Genomic DNA, 16,234 nt, shown 5'->3' with positions numbered 1-16,234 from the left:
GGATCTACCATACCGGACAGTACAGAATAGACAAAGGATATCCAAGAATTTCCTTATCCCATTTATTTGCAGACTGTATGGCTTTTATGTCCTACTGTATTCACGTGTGCCATGAATGTGGGATGTTAAAAGCTAAATTAAGTATTTTTTCGAGAAAGTTAAAAGCAACTCTATAACCTTTGTATAAATTCGGCAAGTAAGGCACCTTGTGGGTCAGTAACTCACAAGAAATCTAAACCATCCCCAAAGGACACATGGGTGGCTCAGTCGGTTAAGCATCTGCCTTCAGCTCAGGTCATGAACCCAGGGTCCCAGGATGGAGCCCCGCATCGGGCTCCCTGCTCAGGGGGTATATTCATCTCCCTCTCCCTCTGCCTCTCCCCTCCCTGCTTGTGTTCTCTCTCTCTCAAATAAATAAAATCTTTACAAACAAACAAACAAACAAACCATCCCCAAGCAAATACACACACTTGCCACAAGCCCTAAGCTCCAGCTCTGGCTCTCCCTAAGTATGTGACTTTGGGCAGTCGGGCTTTCTTTTTCATTTCTTGGAAAGAAAGAGACCAGATTACACATTTTCAGGTCTCTTTTCCAGCACTAACAGCTTTCATTTTTATTTTCTCCCACCAAAATCTAGAAGCTGCAGGGCAGGGGCTACAAACAGAGATGGCTACAGGGTCCAGGCTGGTACATGAGAGAAACTTGCCTGGTGGGACCGGGAGCCGACAGGACACCACACACCGAGGCAATCCTATCTCTGGGAACATCAGCCCATCATCTGGAGAGTCTGTTTCCCAAAAGACCTGAGAAATCCTTTTTCATTGTTGGAGTCTAACGCAATTTTTAAGAAAATCTCTGTGGCCAATGCAAATCTCATCCATGGACAAGGCGCGACAGAGATTGCTTCCGATACAAGACAGCTAAAAATCAGGAGCGCTCCCATTCTATTCCTGTAAGTGATGCCCCCTTCAGAATTTTCTGACCTCCTCCGTCACCCCATATTGTTCTCACTTTAAATATTTATTTCCAAGCTCCCCTTTTAAGCTCCAAACACAATTTAATTAAAATGTTAGCTCAAGCCATAACACCACATGGTTGTGAAAGAGGCTTTGTCTCTAATAACTGAAACAGAGAAGTTAGCATAATGTGCAAGTGATAAGTGACAGATGCCCCATCTCTCACTTTCCATTCGTGATGCTATGCGGGGAATTCAAGGATTCTGTGATCCATTAAAATGTGTGTTTTACGGGAAATACATTCAACTTAGGCTCCAAGAAAACTGCAAATAATTACTGTCTAACCGTTCACCGAAGCAGTTACTTGTCAATGCCACAAATGTTGCTGCAGTAACAGAGCATAAACACCAGGTGGCAGCATTATATCATTAAAAATTCTCAGTACTTGAAATTGAGGTAATGTTTCTAAAAATCGTCTTGGCATAATTCAAATCAAACTACATGCCTTCTAGATCTCTCCTTAACTCATTCATTTCTTTAGAATTTATTTTTAATCAATTATTGTATTCGAAGTCTATTATTACTGTGGCTTAAGTCATTCAACCCAAAAACTGTGGCTTAAGTCATTCAACCCAAAGCCTTAAAGTTTTGGAAAGTTCGGTTACCAATACCTTTGGGATTAAATGGTATAAAATTGCATAATGGGAATGTTTTAATGAACTTTTTTTAACCAGCATCCTTCCTTATTATTAATCTATTTGTGTTAGAGGCCTTTGGGAGTGATGAATGCTACACTTTGTGAGAGAAATCCTGGATGGTTAGGATTCATGTTTTAGATTCCAAGAAGTACCAAACAGTAGTGCAGAAGGGAGTGTAGAAAATAAGCAAAGAGTCTGTTTTCAAGTCCAGGAATCACACTTCTGCATGCTCTGGAAATAAAACCCATTTTCAGATCTCAACCGTAGTGCTTAAAAACCTGGCCCCCAGCCACTGGACAATCAGACCGTCCTCTCCCATCTCCCCTTCACCCACTCATCCTCAATTCTGTTTTGAGTTTGCCACTGGACACTGCTATCTCCTTGCAAATACAAAACAGAACATATAATTTACCGTAATAACTGTGTGTGTGTGTGTGTGTGTGTGTGGAGATAGATGGCTATTCATTATGCCATAATACCATCAAACACCCAGAAAGGACTTTTTTTTTTAAGATTTATTTATTTATGTATGCATGTATTTATTTATTTATTTAGAGAGAAGGGGGAGGGGCAAAGGGAGAAGGAAGAATCTCAAGCAGACTATCCACTGAGCAAGAAGCCCAAGGTGGGCGGGGGATGCTCTCATGACCCTGAGATCATGACTTGAGCTGAAATCAAAAACTGAACTCTTAACCAACTGAGCCACCCGGGAGCCCGCAGGAAGGATTCTAATAATTTTCAATTATTTCATAAATATCCTCAATTCTTTATTTTTTTTAAGATTTTATTTATTTATTTGAGAGAGAGAGAGCAAGAGTGGGGTGAGGAGCAGAGGGAGAAGCAGGCTCCCCGCTGAGCAGGGAGCCCCACGTGGGACTCGATCCCAGGACCCTGGGATCATGACCTGAGCCAAAGGCAGACGTTTAACTGACTGAGCCATCCAGACGCCCCTGTCCTTAATTCTTTAAAAAACAAAACAATCATGCATTCCTTTTATGATCATGGGCCCTCCCTCTTACACAATTACATCTGGCTAATGTCTGGCATTTGGGCCGGGGGTTCCCTGCTGGGAGGAGCAGTACGAAGGCCAGTAGGCAGGTGTTTGACCTGGGCTGTTGACCCAGAGGGCTCACTCGCATAGTAACCCCTACCAAAACAGAGGACCAACCTGCCCCATCTCCATTCCTAGAGGAAGCACAGAAGCAAATGCCTGGCAATTTCAGGATAGCCATTTTTTCCCCTGATTTCAGGAATCATGAGTTCAAAAATAATAGAGCAATTCTCAGAGCATCCTAATACAAGCTTAGCAATATTTCCGTTGTAAAGGAAAAGTATCTCTCTTTCTTCCCTTCTTTTCTTCTCTTTTCATTTCATGCGACAAGAAGCCAATATATTGAACCATTCCTTTCCTGCGGGACACCTGCAAGCCCTAGAGGAACTTCAGAAAGCCTGAAGGAAATGACAGACCTCTCCAGAAAAAAAAAAAAAAAAAAAAAAGCTCACATGCACTGAAGCTAAAAGTACACATTTTCAGAGGAGTTGGGGATCAGGGACCCACACTTGGCCCCGGTGTGAAGAACCTTCGGCACGTTCAACCTTCATTGAGGGGCGATACCAGAACACACTCAGCCAAGCAGAACGTGCCTGACCATCTCTTCTCCCCTCAACCTAAACGTCCACCTCCTTGCACGTTTGTTTGCTGCTTGCCTGCTTTTTATTTTGTATTGTTTGACTTCCGCCACACAGGCCTGGAGGGGATCTGTAGGGTGTGGAGAGCAGAAAGCCACATCCATGTAAGTCTCAGGGATGAAAGAGACAGCCCAGGGGATGCAGTCACTGGCAGTAACAGTGTGTAACAGTGTTGTGTGGTGAGAGATGCGAGCTACACTTGCGGTGAGCGGGTCACAACGTACAGACTCGTGGAATCACGATGTCATTTGTACATCTGAAACTAAGTAACCTTGTGTGTCAACTGTATGTCCATAAAAAACCTCAATTAAATGACAAACAAACAAGTGAATAAATAAATAAAAGGAAGCTGAGGGGACTCAAAAAGAAAAGAAAATCGTATCCAGAAAAGCAAGTAAGGGAGCCAAGGCCAAGCGCCAGGCTCTGAAGTTTGGCTGGTGGGTGAATAAATTGGGTCGCACGTTCCACAGGGCAATTTGGTGATCTACCAAGTGATTTAAAATTCTCCAACATGCCTTGACCTGGCACTCCTACTCCTGGAAATTTATCCTGAAGAATTAATCGTGTGGGTAGTGCAGCCAAAAGGGTAGTCATTACAGTGGTGTCTATACTTGAAAAATTAGAAATAAACTGTCTGACCACGTTGGAAATGTTAAACCAGCTCTGGCACTGCCATTAAACAAAATAATATTCAGCCTTTTATAGCAGTTTGATAAAGGTTAGTGATAATATTGGAATATATTTAATATATTAAGCGGGAAAAGCGGAGTCTAAAAGAGTTTCTAAATGATTCTATTTTGATAATATCTATTTTTCTAACATACCCTGAAATACTCTATACAAAGTGGCTGAGAGTAATGCCTTGGATTATATAATTATGGCTGGTTTTATATCTTGTCCCTTCCTCTTTGATTCTTACTATTTCTATCTGCATTTTTCTACAATAAATATGTATTGCTTATACAATAAAGAAAAATACATTCCAAACATGAGTAGTCTGAGGATCCTTGATCATTAAGGTCGGTGGTCAAAAAAGACAGGAAAATTGGAAACCAAGTAAGGAAGACACCTGTGAAAATGAGCAAGAAACAAGAAAATGGAAACCAAGCCACCCATCCCCACAGAGCAAAGCTTCAAGCTAGCAGCCAGCCCCCAAAAGGAGAAATTCCATGACGCAGAGGGTCCGTGGTAGGGACCAGAGAGGCTTCAGGTAACCAGGTGAGGCAACACTAACGCCCACCCAGTCCCCTCATTTTCTCCTTCTACTGAAGTGATTCTTGATATATAAGCTTTTTATATATAAAGCGGATAATGAAATAAGCCCAAGTTTCTACAGCTTTCTAAAAAGGGGCTCCCACGTCTGGCCAAAAGAAAATTTTTTATGTGCCCATGCGCATTCCTGCCCTAGTCCAGAGAAAAATTTCTCATGTGTAGAGAAGCCTGTACCTTGTACCCTTTCCTACCTAAAGACGATTAAGAGCAGCCTCCGGCTTCTGTCAGTGGTGCTTTTGAAAAAAGGGACTTTGTTTCACATAAGAACATTTGAACTTGTTCCTCTGTAAGTGCGAACACTTTTAACTCAGACACATGTTAAAATCTCAGAATAGGTTCCTTAGATTTGTGGGCCTTCATGATTTTTTCTGCTATTATCTGTGCTCCCAGTCTTGTCTGCCTTTCCACAGGGGACTCAGGTGCTCTAAGACCCCACCTCCAAAGCATGGAATTCTTCAGGGACAATCCACAAACCAAGCAATGACACTCTTGTTTAAAAAAAAAAAAAAAATCCGAATTCCCTATTTGCCTGACTCAAAGACTATACTTTGTGATGATATTAGCTGAGACCAAAACCTCAATGTTAAAATTACGTGTAGAATAATTTCGCTTATGTTTGGAGCTCCTATTTGGCAAAAGTCATAAAAACTCAATTTTCATTTATTTGGAATTCCTTCCTTTTAATTGGTTGTATCTAAGTTTGGGGGAGTTCATGTAAAGCCAAGGCCTTGAGAGGTGTACTTCACGGTTCTTGGGTCATCATCCATAATGGTGTCCCCCAGGCTACACCCAGCTGTCCCCCAAAAGCTGAGAGAAGTCACACCTGTGTGTGTGTGGAAGTTCATCAACTTTGTGCCAGTGGTTGTTTTCTCAAAACAAACACTAAGAGGTCTAACCGAATGGGATGAGTTCAGTGAATGAGAGAATCTCTAGCCCAGATGGAAAAAATAAAATAAAATCATTCCACAGATTCTACAACTGGAAACTCATTTTCTTTACCCAAGTATTTTTCCTAGGCCTTTTTGTATTTAAAAAAAAAAAAAAAAGCTAGTTATAACTCATCTTCATTCAACTCTCTTAAATTTCCAATTTTTTAAATATTTTAATGATTCTAGATTACATATTCTGGGGAATAATTAATTTAGACCTAGCGTGTACTTACGTGGCATTAAATCATCCTGGTACATACGCCAGTTTCCCCAATGGATGTATTATCCCAGGGTTAACACTACGCTCTTCATAGGGCGATATTGTACCTCTTTTCTCCTGTCAATCCAAGCTATGGTAGGTGCTCAATAAATGCAGGCCATCCTGTATTCCCCTGTGATGGTAGAGCACCCCATCAAGAGCATGGGCTCTGCAGTAGGAGGGCTAGGTTTGAAAACCAGCCCTGCCACTGACTAACAAGGTAATCTTGACCAAATTACTTGTGTTCTCTTAGTTTCCTTTTCTGTAGAACAGGATAATAACAGTACTTGTCACATGGAGTTGTTTACAGGATTAAATAATGCACATCAAGGATACAGAAAAGTGTGTGATATGAATATAGGCCATTTTTAAGATTTCCATGAAATCAGGTCATAAATCAGACCATTCTAAAGTGAATCATGTTTTCTCACACTACTCTCTGCAATTGTACTATGTACTTGTATTGTTTTCTTAGGTTTTCGGTGGGGAAGGGGGTCATGTTTGTTTGTCTGTTTAGCGTCAAATGCCTAGTGGTTAAAACCAGCAAAATCAAAATCAAAAACAAAAATAGGGGCGCCTGGGTGGCACAGCGGTTAAGCGTCTGCCTTCGGCTCAGGGCGTGATCCCGGCGTTATGGGATCGAGCCCCACATCGGGCTCCTACGCTATGAGCCTGCTTCTTCCTCTCCCACTCCCCCTGCTTGTGTTCCCTCTCTCGCTGGCTGTCTCTATCTCTGTTGAATAAATAAATAAAATCTTAAAAAAATAATAATAATAAATTATGAAAATGTAAAAACCTTGTAATTAGACTCAAATTACAGATTAGTATATCAACCAAATCTCTAATTCTGCAGGTAAATAACACTTCATCTTAAGAAACCTTATCACCAGCATACACTCTCATAAGATGGCAATGCCCATATATACCAAGAGTGTTTAAATAGGGGCACTTGGGTGGCTCCATCTGTTGAGCATTGCACTCTCGACTTTGGCTCAGGTCATGATCTCAGGGTCTTGGGACCAAGCCCCACGTTGGGCTCTGCGCTCAGCAAGGAGTCTGCTTGTCCCTCTCCCTCCCTCTCTGCTATTCCCTCTGCTTGCATTTTCTCTCTCTCTCAAAATAAATAAAATCTTAAAAAAAAAAAGGAGGGTCTAAATACAAAAAGACCCATATAAAGGAAAAGTCAAAGAATTGTGCATGCCCTCCCTTAGATGGCACGTTTCCAAAGGACAAGCCTCATGTATTTTGTAGACAGTGCACCAGGCAGACGGAGAGCGCTTACCCTCTTTCAACAAAGACTCTAAGGAGTTATAATTTGCAAGATATATTTCTTTGATACTGTGGATATCGACTCTTTCACAAATGCAAGATATAATACTGGGGTTTTATTCTTCTGAAAAATCCCATGAAAAAGTCACTGATCAGGTACTCCTTAGCCAGGTAGCTAGATGCGTGTGGATTTAAAAACCCTTCTAAAGATAACTCTCTCTGCCGTGAAGAGGCCTTCCTAGCCCTGGGTGTTTCATTCATCATCCTTAGCTTTTGCTGAAAAAAGTTGGCTGTTCACCTCTCTCTAAAGATCAAATCTGTGCTCAAGACAAATTGCTTCCTTCTTCGAGCTTTAAAAATATATGTTTACTTCTAAGTCCTAATGAAGATATATTACTTCGAAAGCCACAAAGTAGAGGTCCGAGATACGCCTTTTGAATGAATCCCAAGAAAGGTTGTTAGGTTGTGGGCATAAGAGGTTTCTGCTGCCTTGAATCATTCCCTTAAAGTGTTCCTCCAAGCTCTCTGCGGTCGGTGCTAACCGGCAGACTCGGAGGGTCAGAGAAGGGCCAGCTACTAGAAATGACTTGGACCCCTGACACAGCAACCAAACGATGAAATGATTCTTTTTCCCTTAAAGGAGGATAATCCTCCCCTCTTTTCACACAATACGCTCAAAGGGGAAGACCAAAATAGAAGCAGAAAATGCCTTCCACAAAAGATGTAATAACAATTTTCTTTACGTGAGCCCGTAGAAGGCAAGTGGTTAAGAGTATTCTACCGACCTAGGAGATTCTCAGAGACACATCAAGGTCCAGAAGAGTTCAAACCTCATCCACTCAACTGAGAACAAACACATCAATTTGAAAGACCGATACCAGCTCCTTCTTTTCCCAGAACCTCAAAAGGATGCACATTCCAGTCAGTTAGAGGTCTTTATGGAAAAACGAGGGAGAAATGAGATGTGAGGATCCCGGGCATTTTTCCAAAGACCCCTCAGCAAGACAGCGGCAGGTCTGGAAAACTGCTTTCCTGTCTCTGAGAACTACATTTCATTGTCTCCAACATCAGAGCTGATCCTGGGTGCCCAACTACTAGAGGACCACAGATCTACAAATGTTTCTTGTGAAGAAAACCAACTGAAAATGTAATGTGGAAAAGCAAAGTATCATCTCCACACATGTCTTTACTTTCCCTAAGTACTCAAAGCCACGATAACCTCTCCTGACTCTGGGAAGCAGATTCAGGTCCCATGGTTTTCAAATCTGGCTCCACGGGTGCCCCTTTAGGGAGCACTTGGGAGAGTAAGAAGAGCCAGATGAACTCAGCCTTTCTACCCCAACTTCAACCAGCAAAGCTCTAAGCTTACCTGCTTCAAGAGGTCCATGATTTTTAATTGTTTAAAGCAATCAAAGCTAACCCTATACCTTTAAAAATGAAGGGACCAAAGCAAAGAGAAGTTACATAACCAGAAAGAACTACTGTTGAAAGAATGAGTGGTGGAGATCAATATGTAGACCAAGCAACCAAGGCCTGAGATCTAAAGAAGCAAAGGAGGTGAACTTGGGTCATCGAGGACCCAGGAGGATGAGCAGTTTCAAGAGATGGTTCCTCAGAGGCACTTAATACAAACCCAAGTGGGCTTGGTTGACCGCCTTAATATTGGTCCTTCTTCCCTTGAACATTATTTTCTTGTAACAGTGAAATAAAAAATGGCAGTGTGACTACTAACCTTTTTCATCATAAATGCATTTATCCCCCTGCAAATTACCTCAGGGATTCTATTCCTCTTCTTCTCTTTCAGTTCTAAATCCCCCCTCCTTCCCATAGCTACCTCTTCAAACCCCAACCCTTCTATGAGGTTTGCTTCTGAATCAGTAAAACCAATTTGGCCCCACACAACGGCATGTAAGCTGTCTTCTCCAAAAGCATCAATTCTATCAATCTTGAATCTGTGGACAATCTTATTTTGTGAAAAACTCAGAAAAAGAATACTTAAAATAATACAAGGGGTAATATAAGACCATTAGTCCTGTTCATATAGTGGTAACAGTGGAACCAGATGATATGAGGGATCCTACAACTGGAAGGAAAAGTCCTTAAACAGGCCATTCAAACCACCACCATCACCTTCACAGAGAGACATCCTTAGGCTCCACAACTAGAAACAACTTGAAAAGCATCCAGAGATAAACTTAAACACGAACTTTAAATAAAATTGTTTTCATGTCTTCTCTTTCAGTTCAATAACTCCATTTCCACATTCTGTGCTCATATTTTTTATTTTTCTATTTATATTTTATTTGTGTCTTTTGACCCTTCTATCTACTCCTCTTGGTTCTGCAAATCCCCCTCTCCTCCTGAAATGCCAGACTATCCACTAGGTTTCAATAGGGTCTGAGCTCCTCCATACTATATTCTTAATCGGGCATCTGTGTCGCTTTTCCTCAAATTACCAAAAGGCCTACCGGAAAGTAAATATTATTGTTAACATTTTCATACAGTATATTCTCTGTCTTTTTTCTCTGTAGAGGTATGGATGCATCGATAGGGGGAGGGGGCTGTTCCAAATCGCATTGCTTGTGTTTTTGTAAACTTTTTTACTCAACAATATCTTCTGAACATCTTTCTATATCATTAAAATTTATCCACATTACTGTTCTCATGCTCTTAAAGTATCCCTTCATCTACATCCCATAACTTATGTAAACCCAGGATGAAATCAGCCTTCCGAGAAGTTGCTTCTTTAGTCTGGTTCAAAGTGTTGATTATTTCAACAGTTCCGAACTGGCCTTCTTGTCTGCTTTCCCCTCTACGGCACATCACCCACACCACTGCTGACCTTACACCCTCCTAAAACACAGGGAGGATCGTGCTACTCCCCTTTTTACAACCCTTCTACTGCTCTTCGAGCGAAATCCAAACTCCTTCCCAGGGCATCCAAGACCTTCCCAGAACCTCGCCTGGGATTCCTGCTCCATTCCCAGCACCCCCAGCTCTCCCAGCGCGTAACATAACAGACTTCCCACCATTTCCTGCTCTCTCCATGGAAACTCAAGCCTCTGTGCATTCCTGTAATGTCCTTCCCAGCTGGTCGACGTGGCTAATTCTCACTCCTCTTGTAAGATCCTCCTCCATAGCCTTTCGTGCAACCAGCAGAGTTAGCTGCTTTCTTTTCTCTGCCTGTGAACCCATTTCTATATCTCTATACAATGCCATGCATTATATTGTATTATGATCTGATGTAAATATTTACCTCTCTCCCAATTCTGGCTTTATCCCTAATGTTTTGTACGTTAACTTCCCCTCAATAAATGTTCGTTGAGGTGAATTCAATCCCTCAACCTGGAGACCAGACGTACAACCGGATGGGATCAAACATTCAGTGCAGCTGAAGTTCTGAGTCCCAAGGATGAGGTGCATCTCCACCCCTTACACTGGGAGCCCTGATACATCAGCAGCAGCTGACATTGCTAACCTATGTTTTCTCCACTAACTTCCAGCTTGTATGCAAGGGACAGAGTCTTAAGGATGGTGTCTTTGTTAACATTTGAACTCTTTCTACTTTCAGGAGAGAATGACGAATTCAGGCATTATGGCCAACATCCCATTATTATCGAAAACTCTTGGAAGAGGCACCGTGAGAGATCCTCAATACCACTATGGAAAACAAAGAAGTCGGCCAACAATATAGAAGTAACATTTAAATGTGACTATTGGCAAATGTGAAATATTTCATTAACTTTACCAGTCTTTATGACTTCCTTTTCTTTTCCCCTTCCAAGAAATACACAGAACTTTCTGCTGAACAATCAACCAAGAATTGTCAAATGACTTAGTCTTAGATAGTATTTTGAGGAAACGAGAGAGAGAGAGAATTTATCTAGATAATATTGGTTTCAGTGATATCAATATTTAGTTTCCAGTTTCCTCTTAGGTTTTCTAGGCTTAGTGAAACATGACAATTGTTTTTTCAATAAAATACAGTCCTACAGCACTGCAATGCTAATCATGCGATGTTTTGCATTGCTTTGTACTGTTCTCATACTGTTTCTAATGCCACTGACTTATTGGATGTGTGGCCTCCTAAGTGTGGTTCAGATGGACACTGAAACCCAATGAGATCAAAATCAATACTGCACTAAAACGTGAGTCTGAAAAACATAGAAATGTTGCCAACTTAACGATTCTTTCCTTAACAAACCACTAGAGATACCCAAACTCAGATTTCCCTGAAGTCAATGAAAAGAACCGTGTTTCCTTTACTGCTCCACTTTTTAAAGAACTGTAACAAGGAAATCGAGAAGTGCACAAATCCTAAGTGCACAGCTCGATAAATGTTCACAAAGGAAGCCCACCAACGTCGCCAGGACCTAAGTCATACACAAAAGCGGCTCTTCACGCACTCTCCAGACTACCTACTGAAGTAACCCATATTCTGGTACATTAACTTTCCGTGGTTTTGAATTTTACATAAATCGACTCATACAGTGGACACTCGTGTCTGGTTTCTTTTGCTCCAAATGATCTTGCTGAGACGCATCTCAGTTTTTGCTTGTGCCAACAGTTTGCTCCTTGTCATCGCTACGCGGAAGCCTTCTTTTTTTCTTTTTCTTTCTCCTTTCTCGTTCTTCCTTCTTTCTTTCTTTCTTTCTTCTTTCTTTTCTTCCTTCCTTCCTTTCCTTCCTCCCCCACCCTCCCTCTCTCCTCCCTCCCCTCCCTCCCTTCCCCCCTCTCTCTTTCTCTCTCTCTTTCAGGAGCATCTACACAAACGAGCCAGCCTTCTGAGAAAAACACTTGAGACACGTGGAGCTCAACGTTAGAATACAAAAGCTTTAGCCAAAAGAGGAAACAGTGAATAAGATGACCTTTCGAAATAACCTGAAGTCAACTATTAAGAAGCAGCTGTTTGAGGCGAGAAATGGAGTAGCAAACAGCGCCCTGTGAGATAAGCCAGAAAAAGGGTCTTGGAAAGAAATGCCCAGAAGTGAAACATCTATCTTGGTTCAAAAGAAAATAAAATTGGCCCTTTGGAAAAGATTTTGATTCAGGCTGTCTTTGCTCTAATCTCTTTCACAAAATCTTGCCTTTTCTTCTGCCTATGCAGCTCTACCACTGGTCTGAAGGCCACACCTCCGTGAGGGATCAGGTTTTGCCACACCCTTTCTCACACCGTATGGTATGTGACCAAACAATTCCTCCCCAAAAAAAGCATTTTCATTCTGTTTCTGCTCTTTTTTTTTATTTTTTTCAAGACATTTTTATGTTTAAGTAATCTCTACGCCCACTGTGGGCCTTGAACCTACAACTCTGAGATCAAGAGTCACACACACTACCGACAAAGTCAGCCAGGCACCTTCTGTTTCTGCTTCTTTTAAACACAGGTTATTAAAAGCTTGCTTTGTAAGTTTTTGGATTTCCATTATGGTGAACTACCATGTCATAAATTTTATAAAATTAATAAGCTACTGCTACCAGCTAATTATAATATTTAAGATACAGAAATTTTTACTAGTGCTTCATAAAATTAAAAGTATTTAAAGCATAAATTACTCTTATTCCATTGTGAAAATGTTTTTTAGGGCAATTGTCAAAATAATCTCATAAATATCAGTGCCATATTCTGAATATAAAAATACCATTTTCTTCTCCCTTACGAAAAACCCAAATTCACACACACACACAAAAAAACCCACCCAACTTTCACTAGTTTAAAATATAACTTATTTGAGGTACATTTACTACAGTTTTTTAAATACATTAATTGATTCCAGTGAATCTGGGGGGGAAATTTTTTTTTAATCTAAGCTTTTCCTTCAACCCTTCCACTTAGAGAAGGTTGACTCAACTTGTTACAGATTTAAACTGTTTATCAGGAACAGGAATAGGGACGTTGGGATCTTTGCCACAGAAGAGAGAAGAGGTGGGACTGGTCACCAAATGAGTAGTCTGATTTCCGGTTTCAAATCCAAATCCAGATATGAGAGGACACCCAAAGTTCATTTCATTGGCTACTCAAATACACTGTAGTAAATTAAAAGCGGTCTTAAATTAGTTTAGCTCTTTCCAACAGGGGAGTGAGTCTACTTCCACACAAGTGGGTCACCTTGTGATTGCTTGACCAACACCGTGAGGCAGATGTGATGAAAGTGACTCTGAGCTCAGGCTTCAAGAGCCTTGCCGCTTTGAGGCCACCCCCTGGATCTATTGCCTGTCCAGGAGGAAGCCTCTGCTAGCCTACTGGGGGAGGACAGCGTGTGGAGCAAAGACAAGCTCTCTGGGCTGCAGTCCCTGATAGTGATGGCTAATTTTTTGTATCAACCTGACCGGCCTCACAGATGCCCAGATAGCTAGTAAAACATGTCTTGGTGTGTCTGCTAGGATGTTTCTGGAAGACATTAGCATTTGATTCGGTAGATTGAGTGAAGAGATCTGAGCTCACCAGTGCGGACAGGTAGCATCCAATCTGTTGGCACAAAAAGGGGAAGAAAGGACAGCTTCTCCTTCTTTTTGAGGGGATATCCATCTCCTCCTGCCCTCAGACACTGGAGCTCCTGGCTCTCAGCCTTCAGGCTTGGACGGAATGATGCCACCAGCTTTCCTGGCTCTCCAGCTTGCAGACGGCAGACCTGGGGGGCTTCTCAGCCTCCGAAACTGCCTGAGCCAATTCCTGCAATAAATCTTCTCATGTGTATCTAGATACATCCTATACGTTCTGTTTCTCTGGAGAACCCTGACTGATACACTGACCAACAAGCATACAGAAGACAACTACATGCAGATAAGAGCAGCAGAGGAAATGCCCCACTGAGTCCAGCCCAACTTTATGAACAACAACAACAAATGGCTTGTGTAAGCCCCTAAATTTGAGGGGGGGTGTGTGACACAGCAACAGGTCAATGAGAGCGGCACCCCGAGCCCATTTCATGATGTAACACACCCATTCAGTGAGGAAAACAGCCTACTAGAGTTGGGGTTTCACTATCAGGTCTCCCACTTTAAATTTCTACTTCAGTTTTCTGCCTAATTTAGTCCCAATTTATTTCAAATTGGAGCAACTATACTTAACTCCTAATATCTGTTTCTCCCCCCGTTTACTTCCCAAACCACTTCCATGTTACCACCTAAGACAAATAGACCTAAGGTCCTAATTAAAATGCTCCCTGCCACCATTCTTCCTTTCGAACACACTTCTGCCTATGGGATAAAGTCCTGAGCCTGCCCTTCATAACCCTTCATGAGGCCCTACCCCGAAGCGGAAAAGGCAGGAGTATTGACCCATTGGTCCCCCTCCCCACTGATCTAGAGTTGCTCCCAGATGTGTTAACCTCCCCTGTGCTTCCAAGCTGGGCATATGCCATAGCCTAGAAAGTTTCTTACAGCACCTACAGCCCCCAAGGAAATCCTGGGGCATTAGGTGAAGCACTTGAAGGGGAACCTTATCGCCTTAAAATGAACGGAAGCCTGCAGGGAACTGTCCAGGACGGCCACAGCTGAAATCTGAGGGCAGCCACGCACAGGTGAATCACTGTCCCAGCCGCACCTGCTACTCTGAGTCTACGATCATATGTGAAGTTTCATGTCCTGGGGACACCTCAGAAAGCCTTATATAAGAGGTCTCCTGGGAAATCTCTGGAGCCCCTGAGATGGTCATGCAAATCTTGGATCTCCATGAATTACTGGAGCTTCTCCTTTCAGACACTGTTACCTCAATTAAAGTGATCTGTGGCCAGGTTGTTCTTTCTAGGACAGACTTACTGCAAGACAACCAGAAACACCTCCATGGAGAGCCACTTGATGTGTGATTATTTTTTTTTTAAAGAGCAAACCAAAAATTGTACAGTTTTACCTGGGAAACTCATTTTCAAAACTCTGATGCCCAAGCCCCTGTAGAATTCTGAAATCTATAGGAGTGGGGTATTTGTACAAGTTCACAGTGTGGTTCTGAGACAGAGCAGAAAGTTTGAGGACAACCGGTTAAGAAAATGACTCTAAAACAGGATTCATTGACCACGGGGTGGCGCCAGAATTTCAAAGATGAAAATTCCTACTCCGGCATTGTTTCTTTCGAGAGTACACTAAGTATATTTCCCTTTCCTCTCTATCCTCCACGTCTCCCCAACTTTTAGAAAAGGGCTATATCACACCAACATAAATATTCCACTCAGTATCAGTGTGGCACTTTCTCCTTGAAATTATGTAGGTTACAACAGACTGTCTTGCTCTGCAGGGACCTTAGATGGGGCTATTTCAGCACTGCCCCCACTTTCCCTTAGCATCGTCCCTTCTGAGTGCAATGTTTGGAAGAAGAAAATCCACTGTGAGTACTGGCCTCAACAGCGAGGAGTGATTGGACAAAAAACAATTAAATGACAAGTTCCCGAAAGCCATATTTAGTCATTTGTAGTTTTCGATCCCTGCCTTTTCCCAAAAACCATGACTTCAAAAATACACCAGAATCACATTTATTCTTTCCAAACTCCCACTGCCTCAGTGCAAAAGTATTTGACAACTTTTTAACAGTTTTGTCTTCTGTTCTTTGTCAGAGATTTGGCACATTAAAAAATCCCATGCAGATAATAACATCGTTTAAAAAGTTCTCTGAATCGTCCATTTGTTTGAAATCTGCTTGTGGTCACTGTATGTAGCCTTTCATGCGTTTAATTACTTTTAAATGTGAACTGATCAGAAATGGCTGGAAAGATGAACAAGACATATAACATTTATTTTACCGATCCTACAAATATCTACTGAGCAAACTATAGGTACCAGGCTCTGTGATACACACTAGCGGGGAGATACCAGGTTGAACACAACAAGATGGAAAGTGACCTCGACTTTTATTTCTAGTTGAGAGAAACATGGGGGGGGGGTAGCAAATAAATGAATAAAATAATAAGAGCAACAACTCTTTAAAAAAATAAAGCGGAATGATGTGATAGTTTCTGCACAAGGTGAGACTGGTGTTGACAAGGTGGTCAGGGGCGGCAACCCTGAGGCGGTAGCGTGTGGACAAAGAATAAATGATGATAAGAAGAACCTGGGTGGCTCAGTTGTTTAGCATCTGCCTTCGGCTCAGGTCGTGATCCCAGAGTTCTGGGATCGAGCCTCTCATTGGGCTCCTGCTTCTCCCTCTCCCACTTCCCCTGCTTGTGTTCCCCC

General features: G+C 42.0%; 1 long non-coding RNA gene across 1 annotated transcript in view; it reads right to left on the bottom strand.

The window, feature by feature from the left end:
• LOC121100763 overlaps positions 1–16,234 on the bottom strand; it is a 284,219-nt gene that overhangs the window by 212,186 nt on the left and 55,799 nt on the right. The window lies entirely within an intron of this gene.

Source organism: Ursus maritimus, unplaced genomic scaffold (genome assembly GCF_017311325.1).
Source record: "Ursus maritimus isolate PB19 unplaced genomic scaffold, ASM1731132v1 scaffold_5, whole genome shotgun sequence".
NCBI classification, from domain to species: Eukaryota; Metazoa; Chordata; class Mammalia; order Carnivora; family Ursidae; genus Ursus; species Ursus maritimus.
This window is presented reverse-complemented; position numbering and strand designations above follow the sequence as displayed.